Here is a 23,896-nt window from a genome sequence, read left to right as displayed (position 1 = left end):
GGAGCTCACCTCTCTGGTACAGATCCCAGAGATTGGGGTGCCTGATGTGGGCCATCAACCCCTTACTCCTCTGGGAGAAATGTCAAACTGGTTAGATTCCTCTCTATTGTGTGTTGCTGCACTGAGGGTGGTATTTTTGATAAGACTGTGTCTCTGCCTCTCCTACCCATCTCAATGTGGTCTTTCAAACCTTTATTTTAGAGAAGAAGTTTTCTAGTTTTCAGATCCTTTTTAGAGGGAAGTGATACATATGTAGCTGTAGATTTTGTGTGTTTGTGGGAGAAAATGAATTCAGCTTCTTCCTATGCTGCCGTCTTGTGAGGTACTGTTCAAATCATAGATGCCACATGGAGAATAACTGTAAAATTTGATTTCTCCAATGTAATATTTTCCCAAGCCAGTATTTATGTCAGTCCTCAAGTGAATGTCAGTTTTTTCTGTTTCTTTTTGAAATTAAGACTATTTCATATCTAGTTTTATACTCTCACATCCACACGTTTCTTACTACTCTCTCTGTAACATAACTTTGCAAGCAGGAGTGATCTTACTGATTGTCTATTGAACTAGGTAGAGAAATACCCTTGTATTATCTCCATAGTTAGCCTTCCCCAGTCACTTGTCAGTTCTTATTGCCACAAATATAGGAGTAATTGAAATTCTGTGTCACCATCACCCATCACTAATGTGACTTGAATTCTCCTCTGTGACACTTTCCTATCTCTTCTTACTATACAAAAACTTCTTTGGGTAATTTATGCACATTTTGAATATTCTAATTCAGTTTTGTGTGATGTGAGGCACACGGATGTTCTGCAATGATTCTACAAAACATTTCATAGAAAGAAAGAAGTTTAATATATGACAAGCATATTACTAGATGTGCTCCAATGTGGAACGTGTGAGATTATATAGAAACTTGAATAAAGAAGCTTCATGTTTATCTTTTCTCTGACTAATAATGGGAAAATGTCTCTAGCTAAACTTAATAAAATATTTCCTGTATGGTATTACATTTTTCTGCATGAAGTAGTTAGGCCTGCCTGCCATAGGCTTGCCAATTCAGTGAAAAATCAAATACTTAAGTATTTAACCCTACTTCAGCGAAACATTCCTTGTGTGCTAAGGAGTTGTATCACTAAGTGCTCACTGTTGTCCCATTCCAGCCACTCACACAAAAGTCATCAAGCTTGAGGGTCTGGGGTTTTCTGAATGTTGGATTCTTAAATCCATTTGAGACTGTTGTGACTTTAAATTGGCAGTCTGAAGTTACTGTACTTTAGGTTGACCTTTACGAAAGAACAGGGGAAAGTTGCATCAACTCATTGGGGTCTTTGAGCTCAAGAGTGTACTTTGACTGCTTGTTTGTTGTTTTAGCAGCTTTCTAAGTGAATGCAAGCTTAATCTCTGCACAAGTAATAATTCACCACAATCTATATGTTTACTACATGCAGAACCCATCATAGTTCACTCAAAAAGTGTATTTTGCTTTCAAAAGTAAGACTTCTTCTTGAAAACATATTACTAAATCCTATAACTAATATTTTGGAATCTCTTTTTTTTCTTTTCCAAGCATTACCATTGTCATTGTCTGAACATTCTGCTAATTACCAGAGCATACTGACTGTCTCATCTTTTTCATGCTACACTGTTCCAGATAGATCTTTGTTAAAAGAAATTCTTGTATCTAACTTTCATGTTTAGTATGCTCCAATGATTGACCATTATCACAAAAAAAAATTTGCACTTTAACATACAAGACCTTTTTTGTTTTTTTAAGATTTTATTTATTTATTCATGAGAGACACACAGAGAGAGACAGAGACATAGGCAGACGGAGAAGCAGGCTTCCTGAGGGGATCCTGATGTGGGGCTTAATCCCAGGATCCCAGGATCACGACCTGAGCCAAAGGCAGATGCTCAACCACTGAGCCACCCAGGTGCCCCATACAAGACCCTTCTTAATCAGAACAACCGTTCCAGTTCCTTTTTTTTTTTTTTTTTAAGATTTTATTCATTTACTCACAAGAGACACAGAGAAAGAGAGACAGAGAGAGGCAGAGACACAGACAGAGGGAGAAGCAGGCTCCATGCAGGAAGCCTGATGTGGGACTCGATCCCCGAACTCCAGGATTACACCCTGGGCCAAAGGCAGGCTCTAAACCGCTGAGCCACCCAGGGATCCCCTCTAGTTCCTTTTATTACCACCATTCACTTTAAAAACTACTTATAGTTCCCAATACACTGAATGCTCATCCATATCCCTGCTTTTTGTATCCATCTTCTTCCTAAATTTTCCTCCCCCTACCATATGGCCAACTTCCTATTTAAAAATCAGATCCTGTAATTCTCCAGTGTCTTATATAAATTAATTCATTCTCATCTGCGCTGAAATTATTTGTTAATATGTTCATGATTGGTGTAGTATATATTTTAATGTGTTTTAAATGAGCTTAAAAGCAAAGATGGTCCAAACCATCTTTGCATGTTAAGTCTTGCAAAATATCCTACATATATGTGAAATGCAGTTTAAATAGATTTGAATTCAATTTTATTTAATGAATTTTTAAAATTTACTTATTGTGAGGTAAGAATTTGTTTTATGAGTACTTGATTATTTGTCAAATAGTAGTATAATACTTTTATGCAATTTGATTTAGAAATTCAATTACATATATGAATGGTCACATCTAATTTATGCATATCAACTCATTTCTCCTTCTTTGAAAAACCAGAATTTCAAAAGCTGTTCCTGCTCAGAAAATGTTGCATATGCTCTAGAATCTTTATCAATAGTTTCTCCAAACCGCATCTCAATTTGCTCCTTCATAGTTGAAGTCCTTCTCTAGACTTCATTAGTTGCTGAAATTCCCTTTGTCAGAGGCTCTTCCAATTTCCTAATGAACCTCTGTTTTTAGTCTTTTTATCTCTTTTACAAGTGTGAATTAATAATATTAAGTAACACTTTTTATATTACCTACTATAGTTCTCACGAACTATCATCTCATTGTGAAATTGAGTGGTACTTGCTGTTTAACTAGGAAAAATGACCTCTAGATGCATTATTACAGCCATGGAAAAAGATCATACTGAATTCTAAACAAATAACTTACATGCCAACTTACTTATAATCTAAGAGAATGTGTCTTTCAGTTAAAATATAGAGTTTTGGAAACATTAATGAAAACAGAAATAGACTCATAAAACATGAGAGGCCAAAGCTGTCTTAGAGACCATATGTTTCCAGCTATTAAATTTAGAAATAATAATTTTTAAAAAGACAAAGATTAATTAAAATGCTTGCCTCAAAAAAAAAAAAAATAAAATGCTTGCCTCACATCATGTATAAGATCAGCAAAATATCCAGAATGAGGAGTCTGTTTCCCGTATAGGACTCCATGTAGTATCATGTAGCATTTCTGAAAAATAATAGTAGCTATCTGGATGTCTGGTTAGGGATCTGATTTGCACTACAGCTACTAGAGGCCTGAGATCCAGATATTCAGAGATTTTTATTTCAATTTGAATTTTGGAAAAAAAATATTTTTGCCCTATTTTTTATATCTGGAGTGTATCTTTGGAGCTGAGATTAAGTTTGCTTTTGATAATTCTGAGAAAACAACTGTCCATTCATACGTCTGTTTGTATAGCCTTGAATATTGAATAAACTAGATATTGCCTCCTTAAGAATAAGTATAGTTTGATGCAAGCGGTGGATGCTGTGGCTTACTTTGATGCAAACTTGCTTCATGTGAATTATGCAACTACTCCTGGCAACTATCTGTAGCTGAATTTATACGCTCTGTTAAACATCCAATCATCAAGACAGCTACTGCTACCCCTGCCATCAGAAAACTATATTTCCCTCTCCTTACATTTAGTGTGTGCTTTAAAACCTCACATTTATTCAAGCTTGCTCAGGCCAAGTTTTATATTTCCTCTTAGTGCTGTGCTGATTATTCACCCATGTAACTACACTCAGAATTAGCATCAAAATGGAGATATGAGGACCAACCATAATAAAGATGTTATGAATACTCAAATCTTCAGATCTGAAACTTTCTACTTTAAGAGTCTAGCACATAAATGTCAGAGAAAACCATTAACCTTTGGATTTATGAAGAGAACTCTGATGCCATCCTGTGGGCAGTTAAGGAAACTCTCAAGTTTTTCATTTACTTAGGGGAGCTATATTTAATGGTATGCAGACCAAAGATGTACATGTCGCATGTACAAATGTTGCATGTACAAATGTCGCAAATGCAACTTCTCTAAGAGACACATCTCTACATGTGCAAACGTAATCTAAACAATATATATTTCAAGGAACTATTTATTGTTATTAAGATATATATATATCCCTTTCTTTAACCAAAGGCAAGGACCCTTCTCCAAATTGGCTCTGAATTTGGGATAATTTGAAAGATAACAAACCAGTTTAAATTAGAGAATGTTAAAAGCTTTTAAAATTAACATTATGATTCTGGGAAGAGGAGTTGGGATGGTCATGCCTATTTTTGGATAAACACTGTGACATAAACTTGAGATAAGAAGAGATAAATTCCTTTTTCTTTGTGTTACAATCTCTTTCCAGTTTCAAGTCTCCACCCTCAACCCATACTCTAAATGTAATAGGGTTTGGATAAAACACTGTTGAAGGAAATCATCCTCCCAAGTGATCTAGCTTTTAAGTCAAAGATCTTTACTTTGGAAAAAGCTATTTTTTAATTGTTTAATAAATTGTTTTTGTGAACTATCAGCATCATATAGTGTTTAAGTTGAAACTGGATACCTGAATTATTCTGTGAAGAGCAGTATCAATAGATGAAAATTGCCAGAAAAGGGGAAATGCATCCTTTGAATAACTCCCAGGGTAGGGCTGAACTAATCACTAAGTCATCTTAAAAAGAAGAAGAAAGAAGAAGAAGAAGAAGGAGAAGGAGAAGGAGAAGAAGAAAGAAAGGAAAGAAAGAAAGAAGAAAGAAAGAAAGAAAGAAAGAAAGAAAGAAAGAAAGAAAGAAAAGAAAGAAAGAAAAGAAAAGAAAGAAGAAAAGAAAAGAAAGAAAAGAAAAGAAAGAAAAGAAAAGAAAAGAAAAGAAAAGAAAAGAAAAGAAAAGAAAAGAAAAGAAAAGAAAAAAGAAATTGGGAGTGTATTTTGAACAGAGGAGAGTAGTATCAAAATTTTTTAACTTTTCAGGTTAGCTACATGAATTAATCAAGAGATTTTACACAAGGGACACAAACCCATCTCATGGAAAGGGAAAAATTTATTGGCCCTTACAATCCAAGAAAGATTAACAGCCCATTTAGTAAAGTATGGACATGTAGCTCAACCTCAGGATCTCATGGAAGGAGGATATTCAATGCTGTCAGGACCCTCTACATCTGTCTACCCTTTGTATATCATTTCATCACAAAACTGACTTTTTCTACAAAGGGAGGAACAATGGCCACCAATTGCTCCTGAACCCACATACTGACAACAATCATCACTTGAAAAAGACTGACCTTCTCAATTCCAATTTAAAAAAATCACAGGCACATGTAGTGTTCTCAGGATTCTTAGTTGGGTTTTAGATTTTGTAAAAATTCAGGATTTAGGTTAGAGTAGCTGATTTCAAATCCTAGAGGCAACATGAGAGTTACCTTACCTGAGTTACTTAATTATTCTTTTTTCAGTTTCCTTATCTATATAGAGACCTCTGCCTTATATACTTGTAGCACTATGAAAATTAAAAAAGCACTATGAGAATGAATATTGTTACCAGTATTAAATGTTAAAGAGATAGAAATTGTAAACATTTTATGTATTATCCTTCCTCGCTTTTCAAGGAGTCCCTGTAAAGAGTGTGTTTTCATCATATCTATGTACTCCCAAAAATATATATTTATGTTTAAGTAATTAGTGGGACATTTTAGTTCAACTGAACAATTGTTAACTGCCTATGTACAAAGATGTAGAAGGCCCAGTACTTCCTTAGTATGATATATTGTACTATATTAAAATTTATAGCTAATACAAAAAAAAAATAGTGTGTCTTGGCCCAAAGTTGTAGAAACTTTAGACAATTGGAAAGGAAATCTTGACCTTTTAGTACTTTAATATTGTATCTAGAGGAAATTTCTTATAACCCTGTATTATACTCTGTCTTTGATATGGTTTCTGAAGCAAAGTTTATATATTTCACTAATATGGAAGCTCAATTATTTAGAATATTAGACTTGTACATGAAAAAACTCTAAAAGCTCAAATGAAGGCATACTTAACCTCTCAGAAAACATATATATTCAGATATTACTTAATTAACTGATTCTTAAAGCACTTACTTGTCAATAACATCAATTCAGTAATTCTTTCAAAACCGTTTTGGAGGGGATCCCTGGGTGGTGCAGCGGTTTGGCGCCTGCCTTTGGCCCAGGGCGTGATCCTGGAGACCCGGGATCGAGTCCCACGTCGGGCTCCTGGTGCATGGAGCCTGCTTCTCCCTCTGCCTGTGTCTCTGCCTCTCTCTCTCTCACTGTGTGCCTATCATAAATAAATTAAAAAAAAAAAACCATTTTGGAAACATAAAAAGAATAAGGATTCAATAAAGATGTGTCTAGATGTCATTTGAATTTCATTATATTTGTAAATATGTGTGAATGTGTATATGTGTAATGTAGACACTAAAATCGGATACAAAAATCACTGTGAAGTGGATAATGGATCTGTCCAGGAAACCTAAAGGTCTATTTTTCATTCAATCATATACTGAGCATGGATTACATACAAGTAGAACAGCAGAAAGCCTGCATGGCCATTCAACCATCACCCAAAATCCAACATGGAACCCAGGGGCCAAAACTGAATAGCCATCCAAGATTGTAGAAAGGACAATTTAAACCCATCATGAACTCAATGGCCAGGAATAGAACAACATAAGCATTATCATAAAAAAAAAAAAGGCAAGATAAGATCAAAATTCTCCATTATCCTTCAAGCTGTAGTCCTCCTAAATCTGGAGTCCTGGGTGATTTTAACATTAATTGGTGCTTCTAGAGAATTTTATTTATTTACATTTTAATATGTCACTGTGCATATGACCTATTTTACTTTAATTACTTTTCATTTTGGAGATACCCATTAACATATTAATGTATCAAGGGATATGAATGTTCTGAGGAACATAGTTTAAGATTGTTACCTATCAAATTTAGGGAAGGTCAGCTTAACACATTGTGTTCTTTTTCTCATCTTTGAACTATTCTGAGATAAGGAGAGAAAGGGTAAGAGATGAGAGAGGTGGAGTAAGTGTCAGGAAAATAGTATGTCCTATACTAAGAAACTAAGGGAACTGAGGCAAGAATGGTGAAGAAGTGAATTATTTGTTACTTACATGTGACAGTGAGTTTTTCTAATCAGGTAAAATAATCAAAATATAAAGCACAAGAAATGGAAGTTTTGAAGTAAATTACTGGGATTATTTTCAAGGAAACTAAGAGCAACTGTGGACAACAAAGAGGTTTGGATAGTTTGTGGATATATGTCATGGTGGAGCAGAAGGCAACTAGAAAGATGTGAGCTGTCAAGTCTATTCATCTGAAATTTTGTTTAGCACTATTCTTGGTGGTAACAAACCCTACTTTGTCCTTGGGGGAAAAAAAAATCATCTGTTTGCTTTGGCTTACTTTCTCTGACTGCCAGTGAGTAAGACCAGGTATACTTTGGGAAGGTACAGATGATGCATTGCTTCTCCTTCATAAAACTTTTATATATGAATTGGTAACTACAAACCATGAATAGTTATAGCTCTAAGTTACACAAATCAGGATCCTCCACATTGCAAATGAATTTAATTTTAGATTTTCACAGGCTTTACCAACATTAAGATTGCATATTTCTCCTTTGCCATTGGGTGTCCTACAGGTGAAGATGATATATAACTTAATTATATACATGACTCTATATGTGCATGCATATGAGTCCGGGTCAATAGATGAATGAAGCACAGTCACTGGAATATCAATACTGTATTTCTAAATATAGTTGGTAGATTGATATCTCAGATCACAAGGCCCAAAATGTAAGGGTGGACTGAATTTAGAAAGATTCTCTGTCTTTCTTTCTCTCTCTCTCTCTCTTCCTCTCTCACTTTTAATCCTGAGTATGTTCTCCTTATCTGTAAAAGTCAAAACCCAACCACTGCCAGAGAGGTTCAAGTCTCTTGTAATCAGCTCCTGACTAAATCAATGGATTTACCTAGATATGTTGACACTTTAAACTTATAAAATGTTACATGTCAGTTATGTCTCAGTTAAATAGGGGAAGAAATTTAAACAAAAAGAATAATCAATGTATTCAAACAGACACTTGGGAATGAAAGAGTCATCCACCCATAAGTTCCACTCTTAGTACTCCAACTCTATAGCCCTATGTAACTGTAACCACCTATGTCTCTATGTAGCTAATTACCTGTGTTGAAGGAATTACATTTACTGACTAGATTTTATGTGACCTCTTTTAATTTTTAAGAGTCATGATTTTTTTTAATTCATTGGTTTAAACAAAAATTCCAATGGTATAACAATTGATTATTAAACCTTCTAATGTGAAGTTGCACACAAGAGACAAATGCATAATGCATGAATGTATAGTTTAATTAATGATTATATACCAAAATTCATGTAACCAACATGTGGGTCAAGAAATTGAAGACTGGGGGATCCCTGGGTGGTGCAGCGGTTTAGCGCCTGCCTTTGGCCCAGGGCGCGATCCTGGAGACCCGGGATCGAATCCCACATCGGGCTCCTGGTGCATGGAGCCTGCTTCTCCATCTGCCTATGTCTCTGCCTCTCTCTCTCTCTCTGTGACTATCATAAAAAAAAAAGAAAGAAATTGAAGACTGGGCCAGCATCACCTTAATTCCAAAACCAGACAAAGACCCCATCAAAAAGGAGAATTACAGACCAATATCCCTGATGAACATGGATGCAAAAATTCTCAACAAGATACTAGCCAATAGGATCCAACAGTACATTAAGAAAGTTATTCACCATGACCAAGTAGAATTTATTCCCGGGACACAAGGCTGGTTGAACACTCATAAAACAATCACTGTGATTCATCATATCAGCAAGAGAAAAACCAAGAACCATATGATACTCTCATTAGATGCAGAGAAAGCATTTGACAAAATACAGCATCCATTCCTGATCAAAACTCTTCAGAGTGTAGGGATAGAGGGAACATTCCTCAACATATTAAAAGCCATCTATGAAAAGCCTACAGCAAATATAATTCTCAATGAGGAAGCACTGGGAGCGTTTCCCCTAAGATCAGGAACAAGACAGGGATGTCCACTCTCACCACTGCTATTCAACATAGTACTGGAAGCCCTAGCCTCAGCAATCAGACAACAAAAAGACATTAAAGGCATTCAAATTGGCAAAGAAGAAGTCAAACTCTCCCTCTTTGCCGATGACATGATACTCTACCTAGAAAACCCAAAAGCCTCCACCCCAAGATTGCTAGAACTCATACAGCAATTTGGTAGCGTGGCAGGATACAAAATCAATGCCCAGAAATCAGTGGCATTTCTATACACTAACAATGAGACTGAAGAAAGAGAAATTAAGGAGTCAATCCCATTTACAATTGCACCCAAAAGCATAAGATACCTAGGAATAAACCTAACCAAAGAGGTAAAGGATCTATACCCTAAAAACTAGAGAACACTTCTGAAAGAAATTGAGGAAGACACAAAGAGATGGAGCAATATTCCATGCTCATGGATTGGCAGAATTAATATTGTAAAAATGTCAATGTTACCCAGGGCAATTTACACGTTTAATGCAATCCCTATCAAAATACCATGGACTTTCTTCAGAGAGTTAGAACAAATTATTTTAAGATTTGTGTGGCATCAGAAAAGACCCCGAATAGCCAGGGGAATTTTAAAAAAGAAAACCATAGCTGGGGGCATCACAATGCCAGATTTCAGGTTGTACTACAAAGCTGTGGTCATCAAGACAGTGCGGTACTGGCACAAAAACAGACACATAGATCGATGGAACAGAATAGAGAACCCAGAAGTGGACCCTGAACTTTATGGTCAACTAATATTCAATAAAGGAGGAAAGCCTATCCATTGGAAGAAAGACAGTCTCTTCAATAAATGGTGCTGGGAAAATTGGACATCCACATGCAGAAGAATGAAACTAGACCACTCTCTTGCACCATACACAAAGATAAACTCAAAATGGATGAAAGACCTAAATGTGAGACAAGAATCCTTCAAAATCCGAGAGGAGAACACAGGCAACACCCTTTTTGAACTCAGCCACAGTAACTTCTTGCAAGATACATCCACGAAGGCAAAAGAAACAAAAGCAAAAAGGAACTATTGGGACTTCATCAAGATAAGAAGCTTTTGCACAGCAAAGGATACAGTCAACAAAACTAAAAGACAACCTACAGAATGGGAGAAGATATTTGCAAATGACGTATCAGATAAAGGGCTAGTTTCCAAGATGTATGAAGAACTTCTTAAACTCAACACCAAAGAAACAAACAATCCAATCATGAAATGGGCAAAAGACATGAAGAGAAACCTCACAGAGGAAGACATAGACATGGCCAACATGCACATGAGAAAATGCTCTGCATCACTTGCCATCAGGGAAATACAAATCAAATCCACAATGAGATACCACCTCACACCAGTGAGAATGGGGAAAATTAACAAGGCAGGAAACCACAAATGTTGGAGAGGATGCGGAGAAAAGGGAACCCTCTTACACTGCTGGTGCGAACGTGAACTGGTGCAGCCGCTCTGGAAAACTGTGTGGAGGTTCCTCAAAAAGTTAAAAATAGACCTGCCCTACGACCCAGCAATTGCACTGCTGGGGATTTACCGCAAAGATACAGATGCAATGAAACACCGGGACACTTGCACCCTGATGTTTTTGGCAGCAATGTCCACAATAGCCAAACTGTGGAAGGAGCCTCAGTGTCCATCGAAAGATGAATGGATAAAGAAGATGTGGTCTATGTATACAATGGAATATTACTCAGCCATCAGAAACGACAAATACCCACCATTTCCTTCAATGTGGATGGAACTGGAGGGTATTATGCTGAGTGAAGTAAGTCAATCGGAGAAGGACAAACATTATATGGTCTCATTCAGTTGGGGAATATAAATAATAGTGAAAGGGAATATAAGGGAAGGGAGAAGAAATGTGTGGGAAATATCAGAAAGTGAGACAGAAAATAAAGACTCCTAACTCCTAACTCCTAACTCCTAGAAACGAACTAGTGGTGGTGGAAGGGGAGGAGGGCAGGCAGTGGGAGTGAATGGGTGATGGGCACTGAGGGAGGCACTTGACGGAATGAGCACTGGGTGTTATTCTGTATGTTGGCAAATTGAACACCAATAAAAAATAAATTTATTATAAAAAAAAAAGAAATTGAAGACTGACTTTGTCCTTGAAGCTTCATGACACCTGTCTAGTGTTAACTGTTGCTTTCTTTTTATAGGTTTACAACCTACCTATGCGCTGTTAAGTATTAAAAGGTTTTGTTTTCCTTATTTGAACTTAATAAAAATTTATCCTATTTCTTTGTGGATTTTTAAAATATATTTTTCATATATTTTTGTAATTTATCCAAGATGTTATATGTATAAAGATTAGAAAGGCTAATTATTTAATATGTTATTTCTTTGTAAAATAACTTTGTAAATGAAAGCTAAGTATAGAAAAAAAAAGATTGTGGTTGCCCTTGGCAACTGGATGAAAGGATGTTGGTCTTTTTCTTTCTACATTAATCTTCCAAACCAGACTATAGTCTACTTCCACATATTAGTTGGCTTGCACAGCTCAAATGTTCTTTTCCCCTTTTTGTTATCCTTTGAGAATGAAGGCCATATCCTAGGTCTTGTACTGCCAGCTGGCTTTTGGTACAACTCACTGGCAAGAACAAACACCATGGCACATAAGCCTAGAAATAAACTTTGAAGTAGGTCTACTAGCTCTGGAAGGCAAAAATCAAAGCTGGCTTGCTTGGCAACCAGAAAATATAGAATTTGACCAAGGTCCTCATATAAGGATGAGTTTTTGTTTTATTTTGATATCTGATATCTCCTTTCTCATTCTGAGGGAAAAGAAGAAATATTGTAATCAATATTATCAATATAAAATATCTTAAAATTTGTAAACAGTAGAGGTAAAAAAAAATTTTTTTTTTCGATGCAAACACACGAGGGTTTATTTACAAGCTTGAGCTTGGGTCCAAGTACACCCAACACAGCAGAGCAGGGATTTGGACCCCAAGACTAAGAGGCGTAGCAGCTTTATAGGGACCAGTGGCCAATGGGATATGCAGAAAGTTGCACAGTCATGGCGTCCACATGCAGGTGGCTCTAGAGGTAAAAATTAAAAACAGATTTAGAATTCTGTCTCTGATAATAAGTCCCAGGTGTTTTATTTTTTAAGATTTATTTATTTATTTATTTGTGTGCAAGAGAGAACTGGGAAAAGGGCAGAGGGAGAGAGGGAGAGAGAGAAGCTTAGGATCCATGCTCAGCACGGAGTCTGATGTTAGGCTCATCTCATTACTCTGAAATCACAACCAGGGCTGACATCAAGAGTCTGACACTTAGTTTACTGAGCCACCCCTGTGCTCCAGTCCCCAAGTGTTTTGATGGAAATTGTGATACAGTAAGCAAATGGTCTATGAGATTCAGCCAAGTAAAATGTTTTCTACTATGAAAAACCTGCACTGTTAATATTTCTGGACGATATTATAGACACAAGACAGACTTTGGGATAGCCAATTTGTCTTACTTTTCTAATAAGTATGCACACGAGTATGTGTATATAGGTATCTGACTCAGGAAAATAAATCAGCTTTAAATTTGCTCTAAGTTGTGTCTTTTCTGGTTTTGCCTCATGTCTTATTTCCCATTTCAAAGGGATAAATCCATTACAAGTCATCTTGGTCTCTGCAGGCATGCAGGAAGTTTTTTTTTTGTCCATCATTTGCTATGTTGGGATTAAGTAAAAGAGGAAAAACAGCTAAACCTATTAAGGTATGAAGCAAAAACATGCAGATAATTAAAATAACATGACTAGGCAATATATATTTTGAATGTGTAGTTTTAAAGAGAAAGGTATTATTAACTTGAAATCATAATGCAATTGAAAATATTAAAATATATGTTCTCATGTTTGAACTAGGGTTTTGCATATATCTTAATAACATTTCCTTAATGCATTAGCATTAGTTCATTATTTTATTTGGCCCTACTCACATATACAATACAAATAAAGTTATCAAGCTATTATTTAATCTATTATTTACAGAGGAATTTCTTTTCATTTCCCAAACAACCCTATCACTCAGAGATTTAGTCAACAAATATTTACTGGATATTCTCCCACTGTATATTTCACACTGTGGCAGAGACACGTATAAGCAAATACAGCCCCATAGTCTCATGAAATTTGCCCTTTGGTGGGGAGGCCAAAGGACAAGTTACTCCAATTAATTATAAGTGACTGGATAATTATAGGTATCAAATGTTGTAAAGAAGACTGCTGTTACATGGTGGAGAATGGGAAAAAAACTTTTACCAAATGTTGAGAGTAGTATGTCTCTTTTCCTTCCTTCTTTCTACCTCTCCACTATGTTGCTATTTTTAGATACATGTTATACTTCCTTTTCCTAAAGTACATATCATCCTCCTCCCCCTTCTGAGACAACTTCATAGTTTTTATAGGAACAGGTTAGATTTTTTCACTTGTTGTATTCATAAATAATTGGAACCTCCCAAGAAAGTGGCATATAGCTTTCTCAAATACATCTTCAATGAATAGATGGTAATGTTATTTTGTTTTTGTTGTCATTGATGTCATCGTTGTTTTCCCAGTTCTGCTCCCAATCCCAAGAATAAGGAAAGGAATATTGGATTCAAAATGATTTTAATCTTTTGAGCTCTTGGGGGATTCTTAAAAGCTTTTTATTCTCTCTTTTTCCACTGTGGCATTTATCCCATAAATTTAATTATCATGGGGTTTTTTTGTTTGTTTGTTTTTAAAGTGGAGTAAAGTTGTGAATATAGGCTTCTCCAATTTTTTAAGAAAAGAGAGAAACAAATTTAAGCATAAAACCCAGCAATTGCTAACCAAACCTAATTGTCTGCTTTTGAGCCCTATCTAGAGAAACGATCCTCGTATTTTGAGTCTATCCTGATAGCGTTAATAAAAAAAGTTGCATTAAGTAAAACAGTTCATTATAATTTCACATAACGTTTTATCATCTGATCATCTTAATTTCATATGAAACAAATGTATTGTTATCACCCTATATTGAATGAATATCTGAGGCTTTCAGTTTCTGTGGCTTGTCCAAGGACAATGAATGGTAAATATGATATAATAAAGAGGCAGACGAGCAAAGCAAAAGATACTTGGATTTTTTTTAGATTCTGAAGTTTTCTTCCTACAATGAGAGAACCTATATTAGAAGAGCAGGAAATCTCATATTATAGCACACAGAAACCACAGATGTTTTAACTGAATCAAGAAAATTCCCATTATGTATTTCCCAATAGAACTAAGGACATTTGCCTCTATATGCATACCTTACTTCCTTAAGGTAGCAATGCTTCTTGATTGCTGCAGTTGATGGAAAAACTTGCCAGGATGTCCAGGAGCCTTCAGAGCTTCACTACTTCTTAAGAGAAAAATGCACAATGGTACAGAGAAGATGGCCTGTTGGAATAAAAAGTCACAGTACCCTGTCATTTATCCCATAGTTACTTATACCAGGAATGGGAAGGCTTCCTTAGGACTAAATCTATGGCTGTGGCTTGGAACAATAAAGGAAAGATCAAAGAGGTCAGAGTCACAAGAGGAAATATCTCTATATTACAGAATTGAAGAATTCCATTTTTATCCACAATAGCTGATGCTACCTAGAAATCTCTCAGGCAAACCAGAGAAGAAAAAAAAAAAAATTAAGCTAGCCACAGATGTCTAGAATATGCACCTTCATTTATTCTGTAGTCTCATAAGAGAAATGACCTCTCCAGAAGGTACAATATGAGTGATTAAAGTTTCCTTCAATGCTCCAAACTACTTCCAAAGCTTAGTTGGAATTCTACATTATATTTCTGAAAAAAAAATTGAGTAAATACAAATATACAATTTTTCCTCCTTAGAACTTACCCCTGACCTATTCCTTTATATTTTCTCTAGTATGTAAATCATTATTTCCTTTCTTCTCCCAAATGTTACAGATGTTATAGCTATATAATTTAAAACAATGAGTGCTCAGTTTTATTTATATAAGAGCATTTCTCCCAATTCTAAATATACAATGTATTGGCTTTATTCTTTTTAGTGGAAAGTAAGAATGCTTTAATTGTTAAATATATCTCTAGCTAAATGAATTCTACTGCCTTTTTTCATATTGACATAAAAACTAACTGTAAGAATTGTTCAGGATAAATAAACTTTAAAAACACTTTTGGGAGTGAAATGGTTAGTCTTTTTTCTAGAAGATGAACATCAAAAAAAAAAATTTATCCAGAGAACTGCAAATAAATCTATAACATGAAAGCCAACTCTTAAAGCTTTGAAATATTGGATAAGACCAGTAAATATTTGGGGTTATATGCTTATCATGGAATAAAATAATAATACCTGGAAGTAAGGATGAGGAGTGAAAAAAAAAAAAAACAGAAAAAAATTTGAGCTATAAAATACACTATCCCAAGTATGAAATTTTTCCCAATTAAAGCAAATTCTTTTATTTGACTGTTATTTGCATAGCAACCCCCTCAGGCGATGTAGATAGTCAAATACTTGTGGAGAGAAAAGAGGATGGTAAGGGGAGAGAGAGAGCAAGAGAGACAGAAATGAAATTTTATTTATTTATTTATTTATTTATTTATTTATTTATTTATTTATAATAAAATTTTAAAGAGGCAACTGATGAGAATCTTCTGTGTGTTTGCTGGATCCAGAATCATCCCTAATTCTTTTCTGTTATTTCTCCTCACCTTGCCCTGCCTTAGGCAACATAGATCCAATTTTGCATTCTATCTCCACCTTCTCCCACTTTTATCTGTCCAGCTTCTTGTAAAGTACTTCAAGTTGGACAATTCAGTAAAGAATAAATTCTTGTTTATTTCTGACCAGGTCTATGGCAGAAGCCATTGATTGTCTTTATGACCCTCCTACTCTCAAATGAACAGGTAACAAACCAGGTAATTTAACTAGATCATACAATGGTTAGAGACAGTGTCTTTCGTGACTGGAAGCACAAAGCTAGGAAAAGACCATAAGAACTGAGAGATTTGTTTGTTTTGTTTTGTTTTGTTTTGTGGTCAGCAAATTAGAACTCTTAATAAATAGAGAGTCAAACTACTGTGAGTAAAATTCCAGAAAGAAATCTGATTATATATCATGCTCTAGTCAATTAATCCAGTGACAACCAGACTAATGAGTCATCACCCCACTGGTGTCCTTTTAAAAGAAGGAACACCCCCCACCACCACAGGAAAAGGGGGCTTCCATGTTAAAACTTTCTTTCTGATAAACTAGGATGAAATTATTTTCATGGTCTAGAGAGATAAGCTACTCAAGAGCTGTAACACAAGATTGAGTGTGAAATCTTGTCATTTTATGATCCTGTAAATGATTTATACATAATAAATGGCTGAACAGGTAGTTAGTTGTTTACTCACCAGTTTCATCTATCAGAGCCACAACTCCACACCTTTATTTAGCAGTGGCTAAAAAAGACACCAAAGGATTTCTAAGACATGAACCACCTTAAGAAAAGGTGACCTGAGTTCATTAGCTTGCTGCAGTTTAGCCTGAATTTAGGCTTCCTTTAAAGTAAATTGGAGAACTTGCTATGCCTTCTTTGATTTACCCATCTTTATATGGCCATAGGCAGGAGCATTGTTTACTCAAAGCAGATAGAAAAAAGAAAAAGACATTCATACTAATTTGTGTCAGGTTCTGTTCAATAATTCAATTTATAAGTATGACAATCTAATTCTAACATAACCACCATGAACAGAATAATACTTTTCTTTTTTTGCAAAAGAAAAATACAAGCTTCACAAATCTAGTAATTTGCCTATGATCACATAGTTAAAGATTTGAACCTGACTCTATTTCATTCAAAATCCCTTGCTATATCCATCCTAGCATACCATGGGTGTTTTGGTTTTTTGTTCTGCTTTGTTTCCTGGGGGTTTTTTGGTTGGTTGGTTGGTTTGGCTTACAGAACATTGTAAATAATGGATATAACTTGATGAGTCTGGAAATAAGTATACATCTGTAAAATGATCACCACAATCTGTTATAAACCTATCCATTATATCCAGTGTTTCTTTCTGCTTCCCTTATTTTATCATTCACAGTAGTAGTAATAAGAATATTGAATATAAGATCTATTCTTGTGTCTAAAATGTTAGTATATAATAGAGTCTTGTTAACTAAACACTATATTGTACAATAGATCTCTAGAACTTCCTTATCTTGCAAAACCAAAACTGTATCCTTTAACTAACACCTGCCTATTTCCCTCTCCCTTTGGCCCCTGTCAACCAACATTCCCCTCTCTGCTTCCATGAGTTTTACTATTTCAGATTGCTCATATAAATGGCCCCATGTCATATTTTTTCTTCTGTGTTTGGCCTATTTCATTTGTGTATGTCCTCCAGGTTCAACCATGTTGTAGCAAATAATAGGATTCCCTTTTTTAAGGCTAGATAATATTCCATTTTATGTGTATACCACATTTTCTTCATCCATCCATTGATAACTATTTAGGTTGCTTATATGTCTTGGCTATTGTGAATAATGCTGTAATAAACATGAAAGTACAGACATCTCTTCAAGATATTAATTTAAATTCCTTTGGATATATATGCAAAATTGGGATCGCTAGATTATATGGCAGTTCTATTTTTAGTGTTTGAGGAATCTCCATACCATTTTCCATACTGGCTGAATCAACATTCCAGCAACAGTATATGAGAGTTCCATTTCTCCACATCCTATTTATAACATTTTTAATCTCTTTTTCTCTTTTTAATAAAAGCCATTCTAATAAGTGTGAGCTGATATCTCATTGTGGTTTTGGTTTGCATTTCCTCTAATTAGTAATGCTCTTTTCTATACATCTATTGTACATTTGTATTTCTTTGGATAAATATATATTTATTTCTTTCATCCATTTTTAAATCAGATCATAATGGTTTCGATATTCAGTTGTTTGAGTTTCTTATATGCTTTGGGCATTAACCCTTTATTAGATGTGTGGTTTGCAAATATTTTCTCTTATTCTGTAGATTGTCTTTTCATTTTGTTGGTTGTTTCTTCTGCTGGACAAAAGCTTTTTGGTTTGTGTAAGCCTCCCTTGTTATCTTTGCTTTTGTTACATTTGCTTTTGGTATCATATCCCAAAATTTATTGCCAAGAAAAATGCCAGGAAGTTTTTTCCTCTTTTTTCTTCTAGAGTTTTATTTTATGATTTCTTATCTTACATTTAAGGCTTTAATCCACTTTGACTTGATTTTTATGTGTCCAATTTCATTCTTTTTTTGTGACTATCCAGTGTTCCCAACACCATTTATTAAAGAAACTATCATTGCCCATTGCATATTCTTGGCTCCTCTGTCATAAATTAACAGGCCATATTTTCAGGGTTAATTTCTGGGCTTTCTATTCCATTCCTTTGACCTATATGTCTGTTTTCATGCCATACCACAATGTTTTGATTATTATAGCTTTGTAATATATTTTGAAATAAGAAACTGTGATACCTTCAGCTTTGTTCCTTTTTGCTCAAAACTGCTTTAGCTCTTTGGGATATTTTATGGTTCCACATATATTTCTGTTTTTCTTTACTATTTCTATTGTCTTTGGGAATTTGATAGGAATTGTATCAAATTCATGGATCAGTTTGTGTAGTATGGACATTTTAACAATATTATTTCAAGCCATGAACATGAGATGTTTTTACCTTTATTTATGTCTATTTGAATCCCCTTCATCAGTGCTTTATAGTTTTCAGCATACAAGTTTATTGGCTAAATTTATTCTTAAGTATTTTTTGATGCTATTGTAAATGAATGTTTTCTTTTCCAGATAAATTGTTGGTGTATACAAATTCAACTGGTTATTGCGTATTGATTTCATATCCTGCAACTTTGTTGAACTCATTTATTTTTTTCTAATAGTTTCTTTGTGGAAACTTTAAAGGATGTATATACAATCATGTCATCTGCAAACAGAGATAGTTTTACTCCTTTTCCAATTTGGATGTCTCAATTCTTTTTTGGACTAATTGCTCTGGCTAGGACTTTCAACACAATGTATGAATAAAAGTCAAAAGAATGAGCATCCTTGTCTTGTTTTAGTTCTTGGAGGAAAAGTTTTCAGCATTTCATCCTTAAGTATATTGTTAGCTGTGAGCTTTTCATATATGGCCTCTAATACATTAAGGTAAGTTCCTTCTATACCTCATTTTTTGAAAATTTTTATTATGAAAGAATGTTGGATTTTGTCAAATGCTTTTTCTACATCTATTGAGATAATAATGTTAATTTATTCCTCATTCTTTTATTTTTATTATTGTTTATTCAGTTCTTTCTGGGAATTTGCTCAGCTGAAAAGAGGTCCTTTACCCAAGACTCATCCCAATATATTCTACTCCCAAGTACTTGTGGATGCAGGTAAAATTTTGATCCCCCACTCAAATTGCTCACTAATTTTGAATGGCTATCCCAATTTCAGATTGCACTACTGGTTCATCTGAATCTTTCTTATGATGGCACCACAAGACAAATTCTCCCTTTGTTCAATCCTGTTTCTTTTTCTTCTCTCCATAAATAGATATCTTGGCAGCACTCTCCAATAAACTTCCTGCATTCTAATCTCTATGTAAACCTCATCCTTGGACTGGCCAAAACAAGCAGACACACTCAATTTTATTCTAGTAATGAGTCACTGGATTAGTCATAAATTTCTGCATAACAAGTTACTACAAAACTTGGCAGTTTATAACAAAAACCAGTTATTATCTCACACAAATTCTCAGCGTTAAGAATCCAGAAGCATCTTAGCTATGTATTTCTGGATTAGAGTATCTCATAAGGTTGCAGTTGAGCTCTCAGGCAGGACTTCATTCATCTCAAGGCTACACAGGGGCTAAGAGATCTGCTTCCAAGTTTTGTCACATGCTTGTTGGCAGGATTCACTTCTTCGTTGGCTATTAGTTGGAGAACTCAGTTCCTCACCAGATGGGCTGATCCACAGAGCTGCCTCAAGAAATGACATCTGGCTTCCCTTTGAGCAAATGATCCAAGAGAGTGAGAGCTCAAGACCAAAGCCACACTCCTTTAAGAACATAATCTCAGAAGTCACATATTGAAAACTTCTGCCATAGTATTTATGGATCCATAATATATATGGATCTCTGAGAGCAATCCTGGTATAATATAGAGGGGATACACAAGGGTGTGAATAATAGAAGGTGGGGGTCATTTGGGGCCATCTTGTATGATGGCTACTATAACCTCTCAACACAGGGCTAGTGCATTAGTTACATGCTACTATGCAATAAATTACTCCAAAACGTAGTGGCTTAAACAACATTTATTATCTCACTGTCTTTGATCAAGAATCTGGGCACCTCTTATCTGGATCCTCAGCCTCTGGGTCTATCAATAGTTCATAGTTATCTCCAAGTTCTACTGGAAAGGATGTGTTTTCTAGATCACTCACATGATTGTTGGCAGGATTTAGTTCCTCATGGCTTCTTGAACTAAGGTCTTAGTTCCTAGTAAGTTGTTGGCTGGAATCCTTTCTCATTTCTGTTTCATGAGGACTTCTTCATAGAATACCTTATGATAAGCTGCTAGCATCAGAGCAAGCAAAATAGAAGGCAGGAAAGAATACCAGTGAAAGTCATAGTCTTCTGTAACCCAGTCATGGAAATGACATCCTGTCATCTTGCCATATTCTCTTAGAAGCAATCAGTATATTTATTCCACCCTCAAGGAGAGGGTATTATACAAGTATAAATACTAGAGATGGGGGTCTTTGGGAACCAAGCTACAGCTAGCAATGTGTTACTCTATCAGAGCTTATAGGTAAAATAAAGTTACTTGTAGGCACAAAGTGGCTGTAAAATTATAAAAACTCACTGATGGTGAACGAGAATGTATACTTGTAGAAGGAAATATAGACATTTATAAATCGGTCATTTGAAAAATATGGAAGATGCAATAATAAAGATAATGGAAATGAATGATTGTTGTTGGAGACAACTGATATTTGGGAGAGAGACAATTTAAGGTTGAAAATGATTAACTGTCTATTAAAGACTATATATGGGAGCTGGTGGGCCTGCCAGCAGCATATAAATCATATCTTCTGCAGCTAGAGGGCAAAGAAAATTGAGGATCAGCTCTGTGACTTAATCATAGCAGTAACAGAGCTCTAAAGACAGTCAAATGCCCAATCTATTCAGGCTTGTTAAGGGACTTTTATGGGAAAGAACTGAACTCTTAAACATGGGAGAGGGTTGTCTGGGTTGAATAACATTTGAGAATGAGTCTTTAAGTAAGTAATGTTGGAAACCTGGATGTAACTGAAGGGTTTCTGAGTAGTGTCTCCCATGGAGTAGCAATCCCACTGCCTGCCATGCCAGCAGTAGGTCTTTAATACTATCAGCATCAAGTTGTCTTTTCCAATGCAGTGTCTCCAGGTGGTGTGCCATCTTCAGTAAGTCCTAGTCAGCAAGCGCCACATTTAATAGTAAAAGCTTAGGAGTGATTGGCATGTCACCAGCTGAGAACAAGATAATATTCTCAAGAAGGAAAATAGACAAGAAATTCAAGGAGGAAAATGGGGTTATATTGAAGACAAACTATGTCAATCTTCTTCCCAATTTCACTAGCCATTACTGACAACCGAGGGCTGAGCAATGTCTAACAGGAAGTTCAGAAACCAGCTCAAATGTCACCATTGCCAAGTAATTGTATTTTTCTGGGTCTCAGTGACCTTGTCTGTGAATCAGGACATTATTTTCACCATGAACATTCTACAGAGGTTCAGAAAACCATTTGTTTAGTATAAAAGTTAGAACTTTAGTATAGGAACAAAGAAAGCTATTGCTCAAATGTTCACTTACAGAAAATGGGGGCATGTGTCAGAGAAAGAGCTCAGTATCTGAGACAAGTTTTGGAGCACGTTAAAATAAAGGTGAGCAAAGGTTACAGAAGAATGAACACAAGAACACTCTGAAGACCACCAGTGTTAACCTTTGCCGCTTGCTCACTTGATGGATGCATTCACATTTAAGAAACTTATTTGTACTAGCTTCATATGTTGTTATAATAGAAGGAAAACATGCATAGAAATGTAAGCTCCAAGTAATCATTAGCTGCCAACCCCTAGAAGCAGGCCCCGGAGCAATTCTCTAACCTACTCCATTGAGCTAGGCAATGAGGCCCCACGACACTCATCTGTTCACTCTCATCAGGTCAGAAAGTCTTAACCTCGCCAGAGAGACTTGCCCCTAGGCTTCTCCTCAAACTTGAGGGTCCAGGCATCCGCAGAGTTCCACCTCAGGTCATCCAGCTTCTTCTCTTCCTTATCTCACTGGATTGCACAACTATTCTCTCACCATTTCTGACTCTTGGCTATCTACTGTTAACTATTTCCTTCAAAGTAAATCTAGTTGTAAAGAAAGCATTTCACCTATTTTTTTTTTTTGGTAGAGTCGTGGTAAAAAAAAAAATAAAGAAAAATGACAATTCCTGTAGTAGAAGGATCTGAATCATCCAGAACTATAGTAACTATTCTAATCAGAGCCATTAACTGTGATAGATTATAAATGAATTCAGCTGGCCTTGCACCTCCAAAGAGCCCAGAATATTTTAAGAACATTAATTCATTATCTATATAGTGAAAAGGAACCCTTAGGAATAAATCATTGGGGATTAAAGAAACAAATACTTCTGAAAGACCATTCATAATTTGTACCCTTGTCTTTTTATTTCCAGACAGTACAAGATAGAAGCCGCCATCTTAGTATCAGTGTTCTGCCAATGGTGACAAGCCAATTTCTGTTTGAAGTCCTCTTTGAAGGCTTCTCTTTTCATGATTGTATTAGTTTTGCTAGATATTTCTTAATAAAATACTTCAAATTGATTGTCTTAGGCAAAATTTATTGTCTCACAGTTTTGGAGGCAGGAAACTCAAAATCAAGGTATCAGAGGAGTTGGTATCCTCTGATGGCTATGAGAGAAAAATCTATTCCTGTGGCCGTATAGATATGCATATCTCCCTGCAGATGTGTTAATGTACCTTCATGTCTTCTGTGTGTTTCTGTCTGTATTCAAGTCACCCCTTGCTATCAGGACACCAGTCATTTTGGATTAAGAGATCGCCCTACTTCAGTATATCTTCATCCTAAATTATTACCTCTGCAATGACCCTATTTCCAAAGGAAGCCATATTCTGAGATGCTGGTAGTTAGGATTTTAACATATGGATTTTGAGGAGACACAGCACAACCCTTAACAGTTATGTTAAGATTTGATAAAACTTTTTAAAATACTCATCAATGGAGAGGGGGAAAATGATAGATTAAAATGAGATCTAGGAAGATAAAGTTCCAACTCCACTATTTTTAGTGTCCAGCATCACAAACTTAGTTCCTAGAAGCAAAGAGCAGTTTTATATATACAATTGTATGTTCTTGTATGCGAACTCTATGCTATAAAATAGATCAGTCATAGATGATCTCATCAAATTGCAGGACTCACCAAGGTATTCCTAAAGTTCTTTTTAAATTCTAATGCTTATATCATGTGATTTCATCTTT

General features: G+C 35.4%; 1 long non-coding RNA gene across 1 annotated transcript in view; it reads left to right on the top strand.

The window, feature by feature from the left end:
- The window catches only part of LOC140594895 (uncharacterized), a 46,325-nt gene extending 23,127 nt beyond the window's left edge, over positions 1 to 23,198 (top strand). The window contains exons 3-4 of the long non-coding RNA XR_011996172.1: positions 19,648 to 19,736; positions 23,073 to 23,198. This is a non-coding gene — a long non-coding RNA (uncharacterized lncRNA). The remainder of the gene's footprint in view (positions 1 to 19,647; positions 19,737 to 23,072) is intronic.
- Positions 23,199 to 23,896: the final 698 nt, after the last annotated feature.

Source organism: Vulpes vulpes, chromosome 12 (genome assembly GCF_048418805.1).
Source record: "Vulpes vulpes isolate BD-2025 chromosome 12, VulVul3, whole genome shotgun sequence".
NCBI classification, from domain to species: domain Eukaryota; kingdom Metazoa; phylum Chordata; class Mammalia; order Carnivora; family Canidae; genus Vulpes; species Vulpes vulpes.
The sequence above is the reverse complement of the archived record's forward strand: the minus strand, read 5'-3'. Positions and strand labels throughout refer to the sequence as shown.